Here is a 20,364-nt window from a genome sequence, read left to right on the forward strand (position 1 = left end):
AGCAAAAACTCCAAAAAGAAAAAGAAATAAGACTCGTACTTGGACTCTGCTCAAGACCAGTTACATCAGAAGCTTTTTGAACGGGCACAAGACATTAGTATTTCTAAAAACAACCTACATCGTTCTAATGTGTGGCCAGATTTGAGAGACACTATAAAATTATAGGCCTGGAGAGAGCCCCGAAAGTCTCTTATTCTCTACTTTTACTTTTCAGTAGAAACACCTACACCAGCTCAGCCAATTAACACTAAAACTTTCTAAGCAGACATACATACTTTAAGTGTTATACATATATATATGTGTATATATATACATATATATATTTTTTTTTCTGGGAAAGATTGGCCCTGATCCAACATCTGTTGCTGATCTTCCTCTTGTTTTCCCCTCTCCAAAGTCCCAGCACATAGTTGTATATTCCAAGTGTAAGTCCTTCCACTTCTTCTGTGTGAGCTGCCACTATAGCATGGTCACCGACAGATGAGTGGTGTGGTTCCACGCCCAGGAACCGAACCTGGGCAGCCAAAGTGGAGTGTGCCAAACCCCAACCACTAGGCCATCAGGGCTGGCTCCCTATATGCTTAATATTACCTATTTACTGGAGATAATTTTTAAAATAGAGACAAAAAGAAGAAAATAATTATCACTCAATCTCTTCACTTGGAGGTCACTGCTGTAGACATTTTGATTCATCTCCTTATTTATAAACATGTACACAAATAATTGGGATCTTGATACATTCTTAATTTTCATCCTGCCTTTTGCCCTTACCATTTTATTTTGAGCTGTTCTTCAGGTTATTAAATGCTCTTTGAAAAGAGGAGTTTTAGAGGCCACATAATATTCTACTGTGTGGCTGAACCAAAATATATTTATCTTTAAATAATTATTATGGAAAATTTCAAAGTAGACAGAAGAGTGGAATGAACCACCACACCCCTGTTATGGGACTTAAACTTCGCTATCCCAATTTAATAACTTAATTACAGTTTATCCGTTCCCTGTAGGTACAGAGGAGTAGTTACAAGGCTGCAGCCCTAAATGATCACTTTGGTTTGTCCTTGGGACCCCTTCTTGTCAATGGCCACCATGGATGTTCATATATAGTCCAGCTCCAGAATGAGCTTGGTTCCTTTGATGCAGTTTCAAAGCATCTTTGGCTGCCCTAAATTTTAAAAAAATGTTGTACTCACCATATCTTAATGTATATATATATGCAGTTCTTAATCTGTATTATATTATATTATATATTAATTTACTAGATGGAATACTTAGGCTGCATGTTTTTCGTAGTTTTCTTTTCAATTATTGTTATGGCTGTATGATTTTTTTTAACCATTTATCTTTACCTGGAAGCTTTTCAAACTGATGGATTTTTAAAAATAGCTCTATTGAGATATGAGTGATAATATAATAAAATGCACATATTTAAAGTGTATAATATGATAAAACTTGAAATATTTTTACAGATATGGTCTGAATGTTTATATCCTCCAAAACTCATATGTTGAAATCTTAACCCACATGGTGATGGTGTTAGGAGGTGGGCCCTTTGGGAGACGATTAGGTCGTGAGGGCAAAGCCCTCATGAGAAGGACTAGTGCCCTTATAAAAGAAGCTCCAGAGAGAGGCCTTGCTCCTTCTGCCATGTGAGGGCACAGGGAGAAGGCACTGGTTATGAACCAGGAAGAGGTCCTCACCAGAAGGCTACTATTCTAGTGCCTTGATCTTGGGCTTCCCAGCCTCTAGAATTGTGGGAAATAAATTTCCATTGCTTATAAGCCACCCAGTCTGTGATATTTTGTTCTAGCATCCTGAATGGACTAAAACATAGATACTCATGAAACCATACCCAAAATCAAGATAATGAACAAATTTATCATCCCTAAAAGTCTCCTCATACTGTTTGTAATTCCTCCCACCTGACCCATCCGTGTCCCCTCCCCAAGTCTTTAGGCAACATTGATCTGTTTTCTGTCCCTACAGATTAGTTTACATTTCTTAGAATTTTATATCAATGGAATAATACATTATATACTCTTTTTGTCTGGCTTCTTTTACTCAGCATAATTATTTTGATATTAATCCATATTATAGTGTGCACTAGTTTATTCTTTCTTATTTCTGTGTAGTATTCCATTACATGGATATACCACACGTTATTTATCCATTCATATGTTGATAGACATTTGAGTGGCTCCAGTTTTTAGTTATTATAAATAAAGCTGCTACAAATATTCATGTATAGGTCTTTGTACAGACATATGTTTTCATTTCTCCTGGATAAGAAAGTAAAAGTGAGGGGCCGGCCCTTTGGTTGAGTGGTTAAGTGTACACTCTCCACTTCGGCAGCCAGGGTTTCACTGGTTTGGATCCTTGGTGTGGACATGGCACCACTCATCAGGCCATACTGAGGTGGCATCCCACATGCCACAACTAGAAGTACCCACAACTAAAATATACAACTATGTACTGGAGGGCTTTGGGGAGGAAAAGAAGGAAGAAAAAAAAAAAAAGACTGGCAACAGTTGTTAGCTCAGGAGCCAATCTTTAAAAAAAAAAAAAAGAAAGTAAAAATGAAATGAAAATGAAAGTGAAATGGCTGGATCATTTGGTAAGTGTATATTAACTTTTTAAGAAGTTGTCAAACTATTTTCCTAAGTGGTTGTATCACTTTCTATTGCCACCAGCAGTGTATGAGAGTTTTAGTTCCTCTTTATCCTCACCAACACTTAGTGTGATCAGTCTTTTTAATTTTAGCCATTCTAGTAGGTGAATAGTGTGTGGTGGTACCTCTGTCATTTCAACTTGCATTTCTCTGATGACCAATGATGTCAAGGGTTTTTTCATGTGCTTATTTTCCATCTGCATATTATCTTTCTTGAAGTGCTTGTTCAAATCTTTGCCCCTTCTTCTACTAGTTTTTTTCTTATTGTTGAATTTTGAAAGTTTAAAATATATATATATATATATGTGTTCCAGGTTCAAGTCCTTTTTTATATATATGTTTTGCAAATATTTTCTCACAGTCTGTGGATTGTCTTTTATTATTTTAAAAATTTGTTTTGAAGACCAGCTTTAAATTTTGATGAAGTCTTGATGAATCTTTGACAACATTGAATAATCTCTATAAGATTTGCTTTAGAATTTGTTATAAAGCAATCATAAAAGTTATTATTTGTAATTGAGAACACTATATGTTCTTTGTGAGAAAACCAGAATTTTAATGAAATACTGAATTTTTTCCTTTGGAAAAACGTCTTGACCAAGCAAAACCAAAATTATTTGAGATAGTAAATATTTCCTTATTTGATTAGACATCAAAAGGAAGCCATGCTTTGCCTAGAGATAATGCTGAGCTCTTCCTCACCCTAAGACAAGAAAGCACAGAGAGAAGCTTTACTATTCTTTGGATCGTGTTCTTCATGTGTGTGAATAACAACGTGTCCTTGTCTTTGTTTCTACCATGAGACTTTCCCAGGGTCTTAATTGCCTAAAGAATCATGAGTAAGAGTATTTTAGATCTATTCTTCCAAAGTCGATGTAAGTGGGGAAAGTGATACTTATGTGTGGTTTCCTGTTCTGTTCCTTAGCATAGGATGGCCGGTGGCTCCCGTTTATAGTCAGGATTATATTCAGGACAATACTCTGCATTTTGGGCTGGCTTGTACACATGGTAGTACTGGTGATGGTGATAATAACAGTGTGGAGAGAGGAAGAGTTGTAGCATAAAGGTTTATTTCCCTTAATTTGAACATTTTCCAAAGTGCCTATGTATGGACAATTCCCAAGGAAATTCTTTTGAGAGGAAAAAAGGGATTTCCATATCTCTAATCCTTCAGCCAGATTAATAGATTTTTGTGTTTGTAATGAATATCTAATATATTTGCCTTCAAAGCATTCCTTTTTCTTATAACAGTAGTTTGATTTTTCCTTTGGAAACTAACTGCCTCTTCCTTATTCTTAGTTCATGTATTTTAGATGGCTATGACTTCTTCTCTTGACTTTAGATGAAGACACATCACCCAAAACCTGGCCTGTCATATCCCTGCATCCCCTGGGCCACAATGATTGGTTCAAGGATGGGAATCCGATTCTTATGACCACTGGAATCCTTTTTAATGGTATTTACTGAAAGTGTCTGAAAAAGGTCCCTAGAACGTCCCAAATGGAAAGAAGTCTGGAGTTACTGATGGCCATTTTGTCACCATCATGGGAAGGATGTTCCTGAGAAAGAAACCAACATAGAGAATGGAAGAGTTAGAGGTGTGTGAGATAGAAATAATGTATTCCAAGGACATTATTTGAGACTGCGGACTCTGCCATCCTACTAAACTAGTTTTAATTTTGAACTCAATAAATTCTCTTTTACTTAAACTGGTTAGAGTGGATTTTTTTCTAATTCTGACAGACACAGTGTTCAAATAAAATTAAGCCCTTGACCAAGAAGATTCTTATTACAGAGAGTTCTGTTGTATTCTTGTTCTCAAGACCTGTGATCCACTTCCACTGAAAATATTTGTAGGTTCTATTAATAGGATTTGGAAATCAGCGCTTGATTCTTGTTTGGAATCCAAATAGCCTAGAACTCTAAATGAATTCAGTTCTTTATTTTTTTTCCTGTGACTATTTTTTTTTTTTAGTGCTTTTAGAATACATAGGAAATATGGATGGAGAGGAGTTAATGCTTTGGTTCAGGGTAAGTTACAGGCAGGACATGTTCAAGCTTCGTCTGGATTCTCCATGGAAGGTCTTTAGACTGCAGCTGTAAACCACTCGTGGTTCTTTGCACTGATTATCTTGTCCCTTGTCTTTTTGCTGACACTCATGTTGCCTCTTCCACCCAGTTTTCTCTACTTGGTTTACTCCTAACTGTATTTTAACACACATCTCAAACATCACCTCTTTCACAAAGGTTTCGCTGATCTCTAGACTTTGTTAAATGCTCTTCTTTAATACTCTCTGCTCTGTGTTAATTCCACACCTTATGTCTGTGCCCTTTAAATGGTGAGCTCTTTGAATGCAATTATTGTGTCTTATTCATCTGTATTCCCAGTGTCTGGAACAATTCCTAGCTCAAAACAGATGTTCAGTAATTGCTCTCTCAAAAAACAAAACAAACAAAGAAATAACTGGAGTCGAATTTTGGATGTTGGGCTTTATCTAGATTTGGTCAATAATCAGAATCTTCTGGGGATATTTTTCCCCTGGCTTTATTGAAATATAATTGACATGTAACATTGTGTAAGTTTGAGGTGTCCCATGTGTTGATTTGATTCACTTATATATTGCAAAATAATTACCACCATAGCTAACATCTCTACCACATCACATAATTACCATTTTGTTTTTGTGGTGAGAACATTTAAGATCTAATCTTGTTATATAACTTCAAGTATATAATACATTATTGCTAACCGTAATCACAATGCTGGGCGTTCATCTTCTAATAGGAAGATTGGACCTTTTGACCAACATCTCCCTATTTCCTCCACTCCCCAGTCTCTAGTAACCACCATTCTACCCTTTGTTTCTATGAGTTCAACTTTTTTAGATCCCACATGTATGTGATATCATGCTGTATTTATCTTTCTCTGTCTGACTTCTTCCACTTAGCATAACGCCCTCAACTTCCATTCATATTGTTGCAAATGGCAGGATTTCCTTCTTTCTCATGGCTGAATAACAGTCACGTCTTCTTTGTCCATTCATCTTTGATGGACACTCAGGCTGTTTCCACATCTTGGTTATTGTGAATAATAACTGCAATAAACAATGAGGGGGCAGATATTTCTCTGATATCCTGCTTTTATTTCTTTTGGATATGTAAATTTGGCGATATTTTTAAGAAGAAAAATTATTTGGGCAATACCGACAGATTCTGATTTAGTGGATATATTAGTCTTCTAGTGTCCCCCTGACAAAGTGCTGCAGACTGGGGAGCTTAAACAGCACAAATGAATTTTCTCATCATTCTGGAGGCTGGAAGTCTGAAATCAAGATGTTGGCAGAGTTGATTCCTTCTGTGGCCTTTCTCCTTGGCTTGTAATGGTTGTATTTTCCCTCTGTTTTCACACGAACTTTCCTCTGTGCTGGTCTGTGTCCTAATCTCCTCTTATTGGGACAGTCATATTGGTTTAGGGCTCACCCTAATGACCTCATTTCTCCTTAATCACCTCTTTAAAGGGTCTTCTCCAAACAGAGTCACATTCTGAGGTACTGAAGGTTAGGACTCAATATATGAATTTTGGGAGGACATAATTCAGCCTATAATACTGGGTCTGGGATAGGGCCCGGGAAGTAGAATGGTGCAAAATCTCCATAAATAATTCTGAAGATTAGTCTAGTTTGGAGATCCTGGATCTAAGTTGCTTTTTTTTTTTTTTTTTTTTAAAGATTTTATTTTTTCCTTTTTCTCTCCAAAGCCCCCCGGTACATAGTTGTGTATTCTTCGTTGTGGGTTCCTCTAGTTGTGGCATGTGGGACGCTGCCTCAGCGTGGTCTGACGAGCAGTGCCATGTTCGCGCCCAGGATTCGAACCGACGAAACACTGGGCCGCCTGCAGCAGAGCGCGCGAACTTAACCACTCGGCCACGGGGCCAGCCCCCTAAGTTGCTTTTTAACAGTTCTGATTCTAGTAAAAGTAACATGTGTTACTTTTCTTTCAGCTATGAAAGCCAACATTGGTGTCTATTTCTTTGTTATCTTGAAATTCACGTTACAGGCAATATGTTCATGTGAAAAATTTACCTATTTAGTCTATAATGATAATTATTATTTTATCTATAATTATTATTTTTGACAAAGCTTTGCTTGAAGACAAAGACCAATTATATTAGAGAGTTATTCTGTCATACATACTGTGAATCTGATTTCTAGAGGAAAATAATTTCTAAAATCAGAGCTTTTTTTAGCTACAGATCATGAAAGCCTGTACATACAACTCCTATGTATGCTTTTTGAGATTATCAAATGCCTCCCAAATGATGTGTATCTGAAGAGCTTATTTTCTCAATTGCCATTTATTTGCTTTGTCGTTTCAGAGTGATATATGGGGTTGAGTAGTTCCCAACACCAAGCATCAAGCCCAGCGATTGATTGGAAAGGGGACTCTGTGTCCTTCACCAGAATAGCTGGAGCCGTTATCCTCCCATGTAAGTTTTATTGGAGAGTTTTTTCATTGATGGAGTCTAGTAAATGTTTGCTTCCTCCACTGCTTATTCAAAGTCATTGAACATTGTAATTTCTTTCCATTAATCAGCATTATACCTATATGCATGCTGTATGAACAATGGAAAGGAATAATGAGGCATGCTGTTTACTCTGATGTTTTTGGTGGGAATGTTCATCTTAGAAAGAAATGAACTGAGACCTAAAGCGTTTTCCCAAGGAGCACCTATTATACATTCCACTGAATTTGCTTTTCAGTTTTCTTCTCCCTTAGGAGAGAGGGTTTCCCCCACCCCTCTGGTCAATCAAGTATGGCACAAGGGTAATGACAAGTCTAATAGATGCTGTAAACCACTACTTTTAATGCGCAATGTAATTGAGTCAGAATATAGTGTCTATACTGATGGAGTCCCTGGTGCTTTAATGGCTGAAATTATGATTAGAGAGATCCAGATAATGCTGACTTCTATTATATTAAACCACAATATTATACAATTTTCCTTGCTGCAGCATATCCATTCTTTTCTTTTGAATTATGCAGTATTGTCTTAAATGGTTTAATATTACTTTGGAATAGAATTCAAAAAACTGCTGAAAGAATTTAATGTTTTTCGTAAAACAGATGCAACCTCAATTTCTTGTGATATTTTTCAACACACAATTTCTTGCCATAGCTTTCATAAGATCCTTTTTGTGTAGCACCATACGGCAAACTTTCCTAGCCAGCTGAGATAGGATAGTACAGGGGGCAGTTCAATGCCCCATACATGGAAAGATCGTTACCCTAATTGCTGTGTGGTATTCAGAAGCTGTATTTGCACTTTTCACACTGTCAAGGGTGCAAGGTGAGAAAACCCTTTATGGATGGTAGTGAAGAGTGGGAGGTACCTGTAAAATACTGAATTCCTCCATAACTCAGATGCAGTGAGGTGTGAGTGAAATATGTTGTTTTCTCCTTTTGTGAATAAAGATAATCAATTACTGCTGTAGACTAAGACACCTTTATTCGTGATCTAAAGCCACCCAATGTAATACTCCAAAACTGTTAGTTTCACCTTCCCTTAACTGGCTTATTTATAATTCATTTTAAAGGGCATTAACTAGAACTATATGTGTAATAAATAACAAAAATGATTTTGTGTTGATGTTAATAATGCTATTACTAATAGTGTTGAGTTAAATTTACTGAGTAGTTCCTTGCCTGGCATTTTACATATAATAAAATCCAATCCTCATGTGATAAGGTTGAAAGAGTTTAAGAAACTTGCTAAATGAGCAACAGTCAGCAAGTTGCAGGACCAGGATTTGAACTCTGGTCTTTTCAAAGCCACTATGCTTTTTGACATCTCTAGCAAATCCCTTAGAGAGAATTATCTATTTTAGTGAAAAGAAAAAAGATAATTACTAATAAATTGTGGAAAAATTGGGTTGTTTACTCTGACTCTACGTGTAAGCATCAAGTAAATTGGGAACACAAGGACCTTCCGGTGTTCCAGGGCCTCTGCCATGCAGACAGGGTACTATAAAGCTGGACAAAGAAAAAACATTTTTATTTAGTAAGAGAACAGTTCATATGAAACAAAACAAGATGGATAGAATTTCTGCAATAGTTTACATAGGGTGCTGTACACAGCCATATATTTAAGCCATTATGAAAAAAAAGTTCAAAGTAAAAAGTATAACAATAATAATAGCTAGCATTGAACACTTTGTGCCTGGTACTGTTCTAAATACTTAGCATGTTTTAAACCATTTTCCTCATGGTAAATGTAAAATATTACGGAAGTAGCAACTGCAGAAAATATCTGTAATTTTGACAGAGAGCTTAAATAACCTTCCTAAGTGGTAGGGGCAGGATGTAAATAGGCTTCATGATTTTAATGTGAAGGATGAATCCTACAGAGGCAGAGGTGATCATGATTTCCACTACAGGCAGCCAAGTTAGAGTCATCATCAGAATTATATGATCTGCAAGCTTATTTGTGGAGTCCTCTTAATTAATGTTGGGGTCACTAGGATTGAAATACGTAAGTAGCCTACTAAAGTTTCATTTGAACTGGAAAACCAAAAACAAAGAAAGAAAGATGGTTGGTCTGGTAAGAACAGCCTTATCTCAGGCCACTATAACGGAGGGTCGTGGGAGTTCTTGAATTCCAAGAACTAAGTCCGTTAACAGAACCAGGCACTCTGAAGAAAAGGGGCAGCATAGAGTACTTGAGGAGAGGCTGTGTGATAATATCATATGACTTTACTTAAATCTTCCACCTAACCTTCCCTACACTTCCATTCATTTGTGGGATAACTGTGTCCAGTGCCTTCAACACTGACTTTAAGCCAATGCTAATCAATGAAAACCTCATTTAACTTAACCGTTTGGCCATTCATATTGGTCTTGAAAAATGTGACATGATTTCATCAGCTTATTCAGATAGTGACTAATTTTCAGTTGCTGTTCCACACGTTATCTCTCTATTGGAGAAAATTAGTACCGTCTGTGGCATCTACTATACAGCTCTTGATTTTTATTCCTTCCAATATACAGAGAACAGGAGAAACAGTTTTCTTTTACCTTACAGGGAGAGCAATACATTTCATCATCTTGTCTCAGGGCCTAATAAGTCTTTAGATTCATGGAAACAATGTAGCCATCCAACACCCTGATTTTCTCACCATTTCACAGGACATTGTGTGCTCTACTACCTAGATGCCATCATACTGAAAGGACTAGGAGATCAGGGAGTAGCAGGTATTCTAGTGCCTCTGTGTAGGGAGCCAGAGGGAGGCAGATGAAATGCATGAAAATGCGGGGGCCTCAAGCTCCATTTACCTTTTAATGGCTCTACAATTGAGGGATCTGCTAAGACATCCTCTTCAAAGTAAAAGACAAGTTGTGCCCTTTATGCACAAGTTTGGTGGTCCTATTTGGATACTGGAGAAATGCCTACCGTATTTGGGAATAAGCCTCTAAATAATTCAGCCTATCACTCCAAAGACCGCCAGATCTGAGAGGGTCCCAGATCAAGGGAAGCCTCTCCAGCAGTGCCAAGCTATAGCGTAATTTATTCTACCACTTGGTTCTTATGACATAGTGGATACAGTGGTATTCAGAGCATGTGTCGCACATTGGGGTGCTTTGGGAAAGCACTATTGGGAGAATCACAGCAGAGAGCCCGAGAGTTTTGGAGCAAAGACATGCCTTCTCTGACAAGTAGCTATTCTCTTTTTGTTTATAGGTGGTAGTGGAATTTAAGCAGCCAATCATTGACCATGTTTGAGCTGCACATTATCATGAACTTGGACAACTTGGTGAGCCAATCCACCAAGAAGAAAAGTTAGCATGCCCAGTAGCATTATATTATCAAGTGGAAGTAGTATATATGTAGGGTGAATATATATGATTTATTATCCAAACCAGGACAATTTTGAAAGTAAAAAGAGCACTACTAATAATTATACTGGGACAATTGGAATAGACTGGTACTTTTCCTGACAAAGCAGGAATATGCTTCAACGTGACAAAAAATAAATTCCATTAGCAGGTGGCTTACCTTCTCAGCTCTCCTTTATCATCCTACGCCAGTGACCTTTGACTGGAGAAAGTCAAAAGTTAAGAGTAGATTCATTAATACTGTGCTGCTCCTGGCTGAAAGTGGACTCTTGTAGCATTATTGCCCCACTGTCAGGAGGCTCTAAAGACTTAGGGGAGGGGAAATCTTCCCCATGTGTAACTGGTTGAATAGTGTGTCTTGTTCATTTTGTCTAAAAGGACAGGTGCTTGAGGTATGCATTTACATTGATTCATGAGCACATCCTAATGTTTTGGCTGGATAATTCAGGAGCTTTGAGTGAACAGACAAGAGGGTTTGTGAAAAGAAGGTCTGAAAGACGAATGTGTGAATTATTCTTTCAGATGAGGTAGTGTGAGAATATTTGAATATCCAGCAAATACCCTCCATTATAGAAGAGGCTCTTGATAATCAGATATGCATTATGACCATTTGTCTATAGCCTTTTCCCAGCCAAACCAGTGTTTACTCAATGCAATATTAAATAAAGTGGTTGTGGTGGCAGGCCATGGTGGCATCCCCTAAGGGCTATTTGACATCACTGTTGAACGCTCAATTTTCTAGTAGTAGAGAAAAATCTTTGCTGGTGGGAGCTAATTGTTAAATATTTAGGAACTGTGTGTTAACTAATTTACCTCTATTTCTCTCCATGTTTCCTTTGCTGTTTTACCTATTTAATTTCACTATCCCTGGTGGTGATGGTTGACTTCTCAACATTGTCCATTTGTCGGAGACTATTAGAATGAGGTCAATTGGTTTTGGACTTAGAGCTGATGCAGTAACTGAAGAATTGTTGAGTAGCCCCCCTTCTGGGGAGAGAGGGAGTGCATTTTCATTTTTTAAAAATGGTTGCATTATGGTAGATATAAACATTTGTTGTTGTGGTTGTTGATGCTCGGAAGTTTAGGCATAGGGGAACGGAATATACGGACGCTAGGCAGAGACTGTAGTGAACATTTGTCTTGTTTATGGTCTTCTGCGAACCTTCTGAATACACCTCCTGAAATCTCTTACCTTAAGATATATTCTAAGGTAGAAGACAGAAATGCTTTCCTACTTTCCATTAGAGCTAGAATGTAGGTTGGAGAGAACTCACTTGGGACTCAGTCCAGAAGAGAGTGATGTGAAGAGGTCACACACAGAAAATTAATTCTTGTGAGAATGGATGAAAGACAAAGAGCTTTCAGAAGTCACACATACAAGCAGACATGTTCTAGGGGTACAGTTCCATGCTCCCTGGGGGTGGGCAGTTCACACTCTAGGGCTGTGGTGGTGACAGTGGAACCCTTACTGGAGCATTCTATTGGTGCAATTTGACTAATCTTCCTGGCTTGTGTAGTTTGCAGGAAGAGCTCCAGTCTTCCCTGATATTTTATGAGTGACTTCATTACCTTTAAGATATTCTTTTTCTGTATATCCTGGATGGAATGAGTTCTGCTGTTTACAGATAAAAATGATTCCTGATACATGGATATTTGAGGTAACCAAAGGGAGGAATATAGACAATAATCTAGTCAGTTCTCATAGAGTGATTTTTTTTAAAGCAGTCTACTCAATGTTAAAAAGATTGAGCAATCTCATCAAAGTCCCAACTCATGTAATTAGAATTGTTTCTTTCTCACCAACAAACTATACGAATCTGCCTCAATTTAAGACAGTCTCATACACTAAATCTTAATTCACAAAACAGGCATATTAAAGGATCTTTTTCAATTCACCAAAAGATTCACCTTATTAAAAGATTTACTATATATTTTACTTAACTGCGTAATTCTCCAATTATTTACTACATGGTAATTTATTAAGAATTTCTGTCTTTAAAGATTTCTTCAAGACCATATCTGCTACATAAATAGCGATTTGCTTTTATTTAAGTATGAGAATTTAAATATCTGGTTGAGAATTTGTGAAATTACTAGTCTCCAAGGCCTAACAAAGAATTCCAACCACCACTTTCAATACTAGAAAAACTTTTTTAATATCAACATTATGAAGAATGTATACTATTGAGGAATGTTTATTATGTAGAGTTCTTAAACAAAGACAATAAAATACACATCTAACTGAAAAATTCAACAGTGCAAAACTGCATGCCATTCAGTTCCTAAACGTTTTTGTGTTAATGTGGCTAGCTATTGATTTTGTAGAGTCACTATAATCCATTATTTTTTTTTCCAGTTGTAAATTTAAAAAATCTTTTTTTAGGATCTAAGATAGTATACAGTGGGTTTTACAGCAATAATAGTGCACTGACTATGCTTGCATTAGATACGTGTATGTATCTGTGTGTGTGTGTGTGTGTGCGTACTATATGACGCCACACTTATAATACCCCTAAATCCCTTCTGGGTTCACAAGTTCACAGCTGATGTTGAACACCTATTAGGCATTTAAGAGCATCATAAACAGACTCTCTCTGCAGGGCGGTGTTTATGCTCGGAATAGATCTCCTCCCCCACAAGTTGAAAGCCCATTAAAAGGATTTGATCTCAGCCTTCGTGAGATGTTTCCTTTCCTATTAGAGACCCGACCTTACAGATGTAACATGGGTCGTTCTCTCTTTAATTTGGCTTTGTAAGAACTATAGGAGCAGAACTTGGCCACTGGATATTTAACATGATGATATAGATGTAAAGATTTCACAATTAAAAAAATAAATAAAGAGATTTAGCTTATCCTGCTACGCAGGACAGCTGAAAACGATGTTAGAGCTACATCTTTCAAAGCTTTCCAGAGAGGTGCTGGATTTCAGATTACGTAATAAATTCTGCTATTTAAGTTCTGTCTTCCAAGCAAAGCACTGGATCTTTTTACAGTCCAGGAAGACTTTCTTTTCCATAAATGGTATCTCATGAAATATTGATTTAAATATTTGTAGGCTGCACTTTATAGAGTTTTACCATACTTGAACGGCAACAGTAAATGGCCTATTTGATATATTTCACTTATTAGTATTTGTAATATCACTCAAACCATCAAAATCTTGACCCTAAAAACTCCTTTTCTCAGTTAATAATTTCCTAAAAGTCTTTAATTAATGAGCTGCCTCAGAGTAACGAAAGGTTAGTGGAAAAGTTTTATGGAAGAGTTGAAGCACAAGTATTGGGTTTCACTGGTGAGGAGAAATTGGAATTGAGGTTGTCAAATGTGTTTAGCCTGATTTTAATGATAGCAAAAAGCAAAAACTGAATGTGGAGATTAGTGGGTGTGCCTTCATGCTGTTTGATCTGGCCAAAGAACAAGCTACGTCAAACTGAAAGTTTACCTATTTTCATCTACAATCTGTAAATATGCATGTGGTTATGGCAACTACTCACTCAAATTATCCTAATAGGTTTATGTCATTTTATCTCCTGAAGACTCCAAGATGTGTTCCGTTTATATACTTCCTAAGGTTTTCATGAATAAAATGCCCTAGGAATTCCTTAAGGGTACGAACTGCCTGTGTATCTACCTTAGATTCTAATCGAAGGCTTCTGGGATCATCTCCATGTGGATTTCTGCTTGTGGGGGAAGGATGTCAAAATTTCCAGGGCTGAAAGCTCATTTATCTTTCAGGCCTATTGATCATGGCATATTTCTCTTGCTGTTACAACTCTTTCAGTGACCTCTCTCCTGCCCTACCTTTCTTTCCATCCAATTACCTCTATTTCTGTATATCTGCCAAAAACCTACAAATTTTACTTTACATTATTTTTTTCTATGTGGTCCTTCCTTCTCATATACTCATATATTGCTGCTCACTAATTTATCAGTCTCCGGTCTTGACTCCTTCAAAACATATGACTCTTGTGCTGAAAAAAATTACCATTACCTACTGGATAAAGTTCAGACTTAGCAAACGAGGTTCTCCATGACCTGGTCTGTTAGCCACTCTAGCCCTACTGGTTGTACCATCTCTATAAATATGATATTTCATGCCCTTGAACCTCTGCTTTGCCTCATCTTAAAATATTTTTCTATTTTACCTCTTTAGTTCCTATGCACCCTTTTGAGATACAGCTCAGAAAATATACTTTCCTGCATACTTTCCCTGTGCCTGGACTTAATTAAATGCCCCTCCTTTGGGCATCCATGGAATCCTGTGTATAACCTTATCATTGCATTACATTAATATTAGATGCTTATATGTCCACCTTGTCTGGTACCCCTTCCCCATGTCTACTTCTGAACGATGTCTGCTCAATAAATGTTTACCGAAGTGAATTAAACTTGTCTTTTTCTTGTCTGCCTCTGGTCTGTTCAGTTGGTTCTTTCTCTTTCTTTGTTTTCTGAGCTCCTGCTTGTTGGTTGGTCTATTTGTGCCTTACTGTACACGTCTCCAACTATATGTATCTCCCATCTGCTCATCCCCCTGTCGGTGTGATGGCTTCAGTACAATTAGGCATTACTAGGGTCAGATGGAGTTTTGATTTTGGAATGTTTTCTCTAATGAAAAATAGAAGTCAAGAACTCCTTAAGTTAAATTAAGTTAATTAAACACAGGTCCCATTCTATGTTTAATTACTGATGACCTGTCCTGTTAGGCTCCTCACAGGCAGCCCGAGGCAATCTACCTAGGATAAAATCATATATAGGGAGGATTTACAGGAAGGCTTTTGAAATTAGGAAGCTTCTGTTCTCGACCCAAGAGCCATATTGTATTGGCTTCAACTAATGTAAAAATAAGACCTAACACTTGACATAAAAAGTTCACTTTTTAGGTATTTAGTCAGCCTGAATTCTCAGTGAAATCAGAACCTGGTTTGAATGAAAGAGGGCTTCTGATTTTGAAACAGTCACTATACATATTATGTTCATTGTCAGCCACACAACTCTCTCAATCTGCAATTTAATGAATTAAATCTTGTAAAAACTGCAAATAAACTCAGATTTTTTAAAATTTTATTTTGTGATGTTTTTCTCCTGCAACCATCTGCATCTGCACTAATTTGCCTAAATGGTATCAGACACTCAAAGACTTTTGACCCAACTCATGGGCAATTAGTTCAACAGCTCTCAATAGTGAGCTGATGAATTTTTCATAGATACAGTGGTTTGTAAGTTTAAGCAATCTTTAACTGAATGACTGTTTCAATTCTTCAAGTGATTAGTGGAATGTTGCAATTTTGTGCATTCAAAATGTATCACTCCAGGAAGATAGTAACAATGCAAGTTTGCACAATGGATCTAAATCAGTATTTTACATTGGAGAGTAACTTCTCTTTGGACACATTTTATATCACTAGGTTTGCAAGTCATTGTGGAATATTTTGATTTCTGGAATCAAGACACTGACCCCAGGTGACTCCTCTTCTGAACGTATTTTGTCTTTATCTTTCACCAGCTGTATTTCATAGCAGAAGTAAACTCCCCTGGTATGAAAAGTTCTCTGTGTAATTTTGATTTGTAAGTCAGTCCTTTTTTTTTTTTTTTTTTTAAATAAGATTTCCCTGAGCCGGTGCAGTTTTCTTAATCCCTGAGAATTCTGACATAAACATCCAATTTAACATGAGGGAGACTAAGTATGCCCATGCCCTTCCTTTGCTTTCTGTTGTACTTGAAGATATGTTCCTGCTCCTGCGTAAGGCCAGCCCCTCCGATTTTAGTCCATGTATTCAACAACTTTGTTCCCACAGGTGTCCCTTTCTTTCCTGAACTCTGTCTCTCTCTTGTGAATCGTTTCAATTAGTCTATGAACATACTACTTCATATCCCATCTTAAAAACAAAGATCTAGTAGACAAAATAGAATCCTTGACTCCACAGCATCTCTAGCTTGGCACCCATCTATCTGCTACTTTTCACAGCAGAATTTTTCAGTATAGTTGTGGTCATCTCTGTGCACTGTCCTCCTATTCTCTTCTCAACCCCTTGCCCACATATGGTGACCTAATTGCAATGTGGGCTGTAATTAATAACCTTCCTGTATCTACACCCTTTGGTCTCTAACTTTGTAGTCTTCACTCACTCTAATTGTGGGACAGTCATGGGCTTGCCTTTGTCGATAGGATGTCGGGGAAGTGATGGCATGCCAATTTTCAGCCGAGGTTTCAGGAGGCCTTGTGCCCTTCTTCCCCCTTTCTTGGAACGCTGCCACCATCTGAAAAAAATCCGGGACTGTCCTTTGGGAGGTTTAGGGACCCTGCAAAACAGAGAGGAGTCATTGTTCCAGTTGAGGCTATTTTAGAGCAGCTGACTGCTAGGCTCCCACTGGTTGATTGTAGGTACATGAGCTAAACCAGCTGAGATCAGCTGAGACTGGTCCAGATTAGCACAGCCACCCAGTTGACCCATAAACTTGTGAGAAATAACAGTTCTTATTTTTAATCACTGAGTTTTGTGGTGGTTTGTTACACAGAAATAGCTAGCTAACATATCCCACTGATCAGGCTTTCACTGCCACCAAACATCTGAAATGTTCTTATGAAGGTCACCAGGGCCCTCTAATTCACCACATCCAGGAGTCAATTATCCATCCTCTTCTTTCTTGACCTCACAGCAACCACTGACAAAATTCTCCTTCTTGAAATTCTTCCCTAGGTCTTCATGATATCACATTTACTTGGCTCCCTCTTACCTCTCTGCTGCTCTTTCTCAATCTCCCTTGCTTCTCTTCTTCCTCTGCGACATCCTTAAATACTGGGGGCCACAGGGGTCTATGCATGGCCCCTTTCCTTCCTCTATACTTTTTCTTTTATGATATTATTCAATTCCATAATTCAAATGCTATCTATCTGATGATAATTCCCAAATAAAAATCCCTTTTTCTATATCTTTTTTTCTAAATTCTAGAATCATATTTCTAGAAGCTTATTTAGCATCTTCACTCAGATATGTAATAAGCATTACAAACAACATGGCAAAAAGTAACTGTTTTTCTGTCTTACAATTCTTTTTCAGTTTCTTTCTGGGTCTTATCTTCATCATGCCCCTAAGCCAAAAACCCGATTTGCAAGTATGTTGTTGGCTTCACTTCCAAAATGCATCATGAATGTGATCATACCTCACCAACTCCTACAACTAGAGTCTGACCCACCATCATGTCTTATTTGTTTAACTGCAATTGCCTCTTAATTGATTTTCCTGCTTTCATTCTTTTCTCCTGTGGTCAATTCTCTTCGCTGTAGCTAGAATAATTTTTTAAAGTTTAAATCTAATCACATTATTACTTTGCTTATATCCCTCCAAAGGTGTTCTATTCCAGTTGGAAGAAAATCCAACCTTCTTACCCTATTTCTAAGATCCTCTATGATCTGTCTATAGCTGTCTTCCCTGGTCTCATTTCTGACTACTCTCATTCTTTTACACTATTCTCCAGCCACTCTGCTTTTCCTTCTCCCTCAAGCACTGCAAGATCACCTCAGTCTCTGAGCCTTTGCACTTGCTGTTCCTATTGCCTGGAATTCTCTTTAATAGATCTTTGGTGGTTAGTAATACTTTGGCATTCTAACCTTAGATAAAAATGTCATATTTTCAGAGAGGGGTTTTAGGACCATCCTAGCTAAAATGGCTTCCTTGTATAATCCTCAATTCATTCTCTAGCCCACCATCCTGTTTTATTTATTTCCTTCACAGCACTTATCTATCTTCTAATTCTTATCTAAAATTAGCTTATTTATTTATTTCTTACATAGTTATTGTCAGGCTTTCTCCATTAGAGTATAGCCTTCCTGGAGCTCGACTCTTGTTTGCCTTGTGAATTGCTGTATGCTTCATGCCCAGAACAGTACCTGGCACTGAGTGGGTGTTCAGTAAGGATGCAATTGAAGTGGCACACTACTGATTTATTTGTCAAAGTATTATATCTTGATATTATTCCCAAAATAAAATGACAGAAACCCACAATATATTTCCAAATCCTTAGATTCTTTTAAATGTGTGAAAATAAGGCATTTCAATGGATTAAACTTGAGAAATCTCTTCATTAATGATGTTGATCTAGCCATTGACATAGCTTTTGTATTAGGCAGCAGAAGGGTACTGATGTGAAGATACATGTGTCTATTGTCCTGGCAGCTGGCCTTTCACTAAATTGATTTTCCAAATGCCATGTTCCAAGTAAGACTGATTTGCAATATCAAAAGTTTAATTGTGTCCACGAATGGGCTACACTCTCAAGGTTGCACATCTATAATGTACCAAGGAAATATCAAATATAATCAATGGTTTTATTTAGGAATAAAAATTTGTGTTTTCATATGAGAAATATTTCATTCACAGAAATCCTAAAGATGTATCCTTTAAGATTTAGCTTAAATCATTACCTTTCCTGGCAAGAATTCCTTGGTCTTCTAGGAAATGTCAGTCACATCTTCTTCTTGGGCACCTAGTGCTTCAATGCATTGACTACACTGAAATTTTAATTGGTGATTTATAAGCTTACTTTTCCACACTAAACCTTGAGATCCTTCAAACAGATCTGACTTCCTTCATCTTTCTTCTTCTTGAATGTAGATCCTGATATTGGCATCTTTATTCAGTTTGTAAAACACAGTAAGCTCAAGCAAATGTTTATTCAATTGGATAGGATAAATATATATGGGGTTGAATTACTACTTAATTGTTTTATGTGAATATCCAAGCTTACTTTTAGAATGTAAAACTTTGGATGGTAGAAACCATGTATTATATTTTCCTTGTATTCCTCTTAGAGTACAGTACACTACTGTGCATATGGTGGTAATGTTCTCTTCTCCACTGGATTTGGGCTCCATCCAGACTCTTAACGACCATCACCAGGATTAGGAGAATTGGTAGTCAACTTCCACTCAGGGTTCTACATTAACTCTCTATCTAGTTTACTGTCTTAGTGAGCTGACTGGATAATATGAAAACTTCAAGAACTTTTAATAGGAGCATAGTTTATAGTTGCATGACTTTGGGCATTTTACTTAATCTCCATCTATCTCAATGTTTTTATTGGTACCTAACTCAAGGAGTTGTTATGAAGATCACATGAATTAAAACATACAAAGTATATGAAATATTCTAAAGGTCTGGCTCATATTAATTATAAATAAGTGTTAGGTATTATTTTTATTACTATTACTTTTTCCTAAGGCCTACATCAGAGTTCAGTCTAAACAGCCACATCTTTACTTCCTATTGTCCACTTTGCTTAGACTACCAGATCTGGGGCCTCAAGAGGCAGATTGAGCCAACACATCCTAGGAGAATGTCCAAATTGGGGAAAGTGGTTTCATTAATTTATATCAGATTCATGCAAAGATTTCTTTACTCCCCCTAATGGTGGTTCTACATCCAATCTTGAGAAAGAGATAAGTGGTAAATTTGAAGGTGAGAACTTTATGTGCCGTTTCTTCTATTCTAACTTTATTCATCAGAAATACAAGTTGGTGTGGGAGAAAGCTGGCCATAGTGAGACAGTTAAAGCAGAAACTGGTCAATACATAAAAATACTTGCTGAGGGAAATAAATTTTCTTTGCGTTGATGTTTTCCTTTAAAGAAGGAAGTCCAGTGGAATGAGCTGGCTCTTCAGGAATATATCACTAGAAAGAGGGTACAACGTCTGTGAAAAACGAGTAATGGATTGGGAGCTGTGGCAAACAGACTCCTGAACCTGAGGCAAGAAATCTTATTGATTACCATGGGTGTATGTCTCCAAAATATATATAAGCTAAACTAA

General features: G+C 37.2%; 1 long non-coding RNA gene across 5 annotated transcripts in view; it reads left to right on the forward strand.

The window, feature by feature from the left end:
* The window catches only part of LOC123277725 (uncharacterized), a 57,228-nt gene that overhangs the window by 14,889 nt on the left and 21,975 nt on the right, over positions 1-20,364 (forward strand). For all 5 annotated transcript variants that reach the window (XR_011494760.1, XR_011494761.1, XR_011494758.1 and 2 more), the window contains exon 3: positions 7,044-7,154. This is a non-coding gene — a long non-coding RNA (uncharacterized lncRNA). The remainder of the gene's footprint in view (positions 1-7,043; positions 7,155-20,364) is intronic.

This window comes from Equus asinus, chromosome 16 (assembly GCF_041296235.1).
Source record: "Equus asinus isolate D_3611 breed Donkey chromosome 16, EquAss-T2T_v2, whole genome shotgun sequence".
NCBI classification, from domain to species: Eukaryota; Metazoa; Chordata; class Mammalia; order Perissodactyla; family Equidae; genus Equus; species Equus asinus.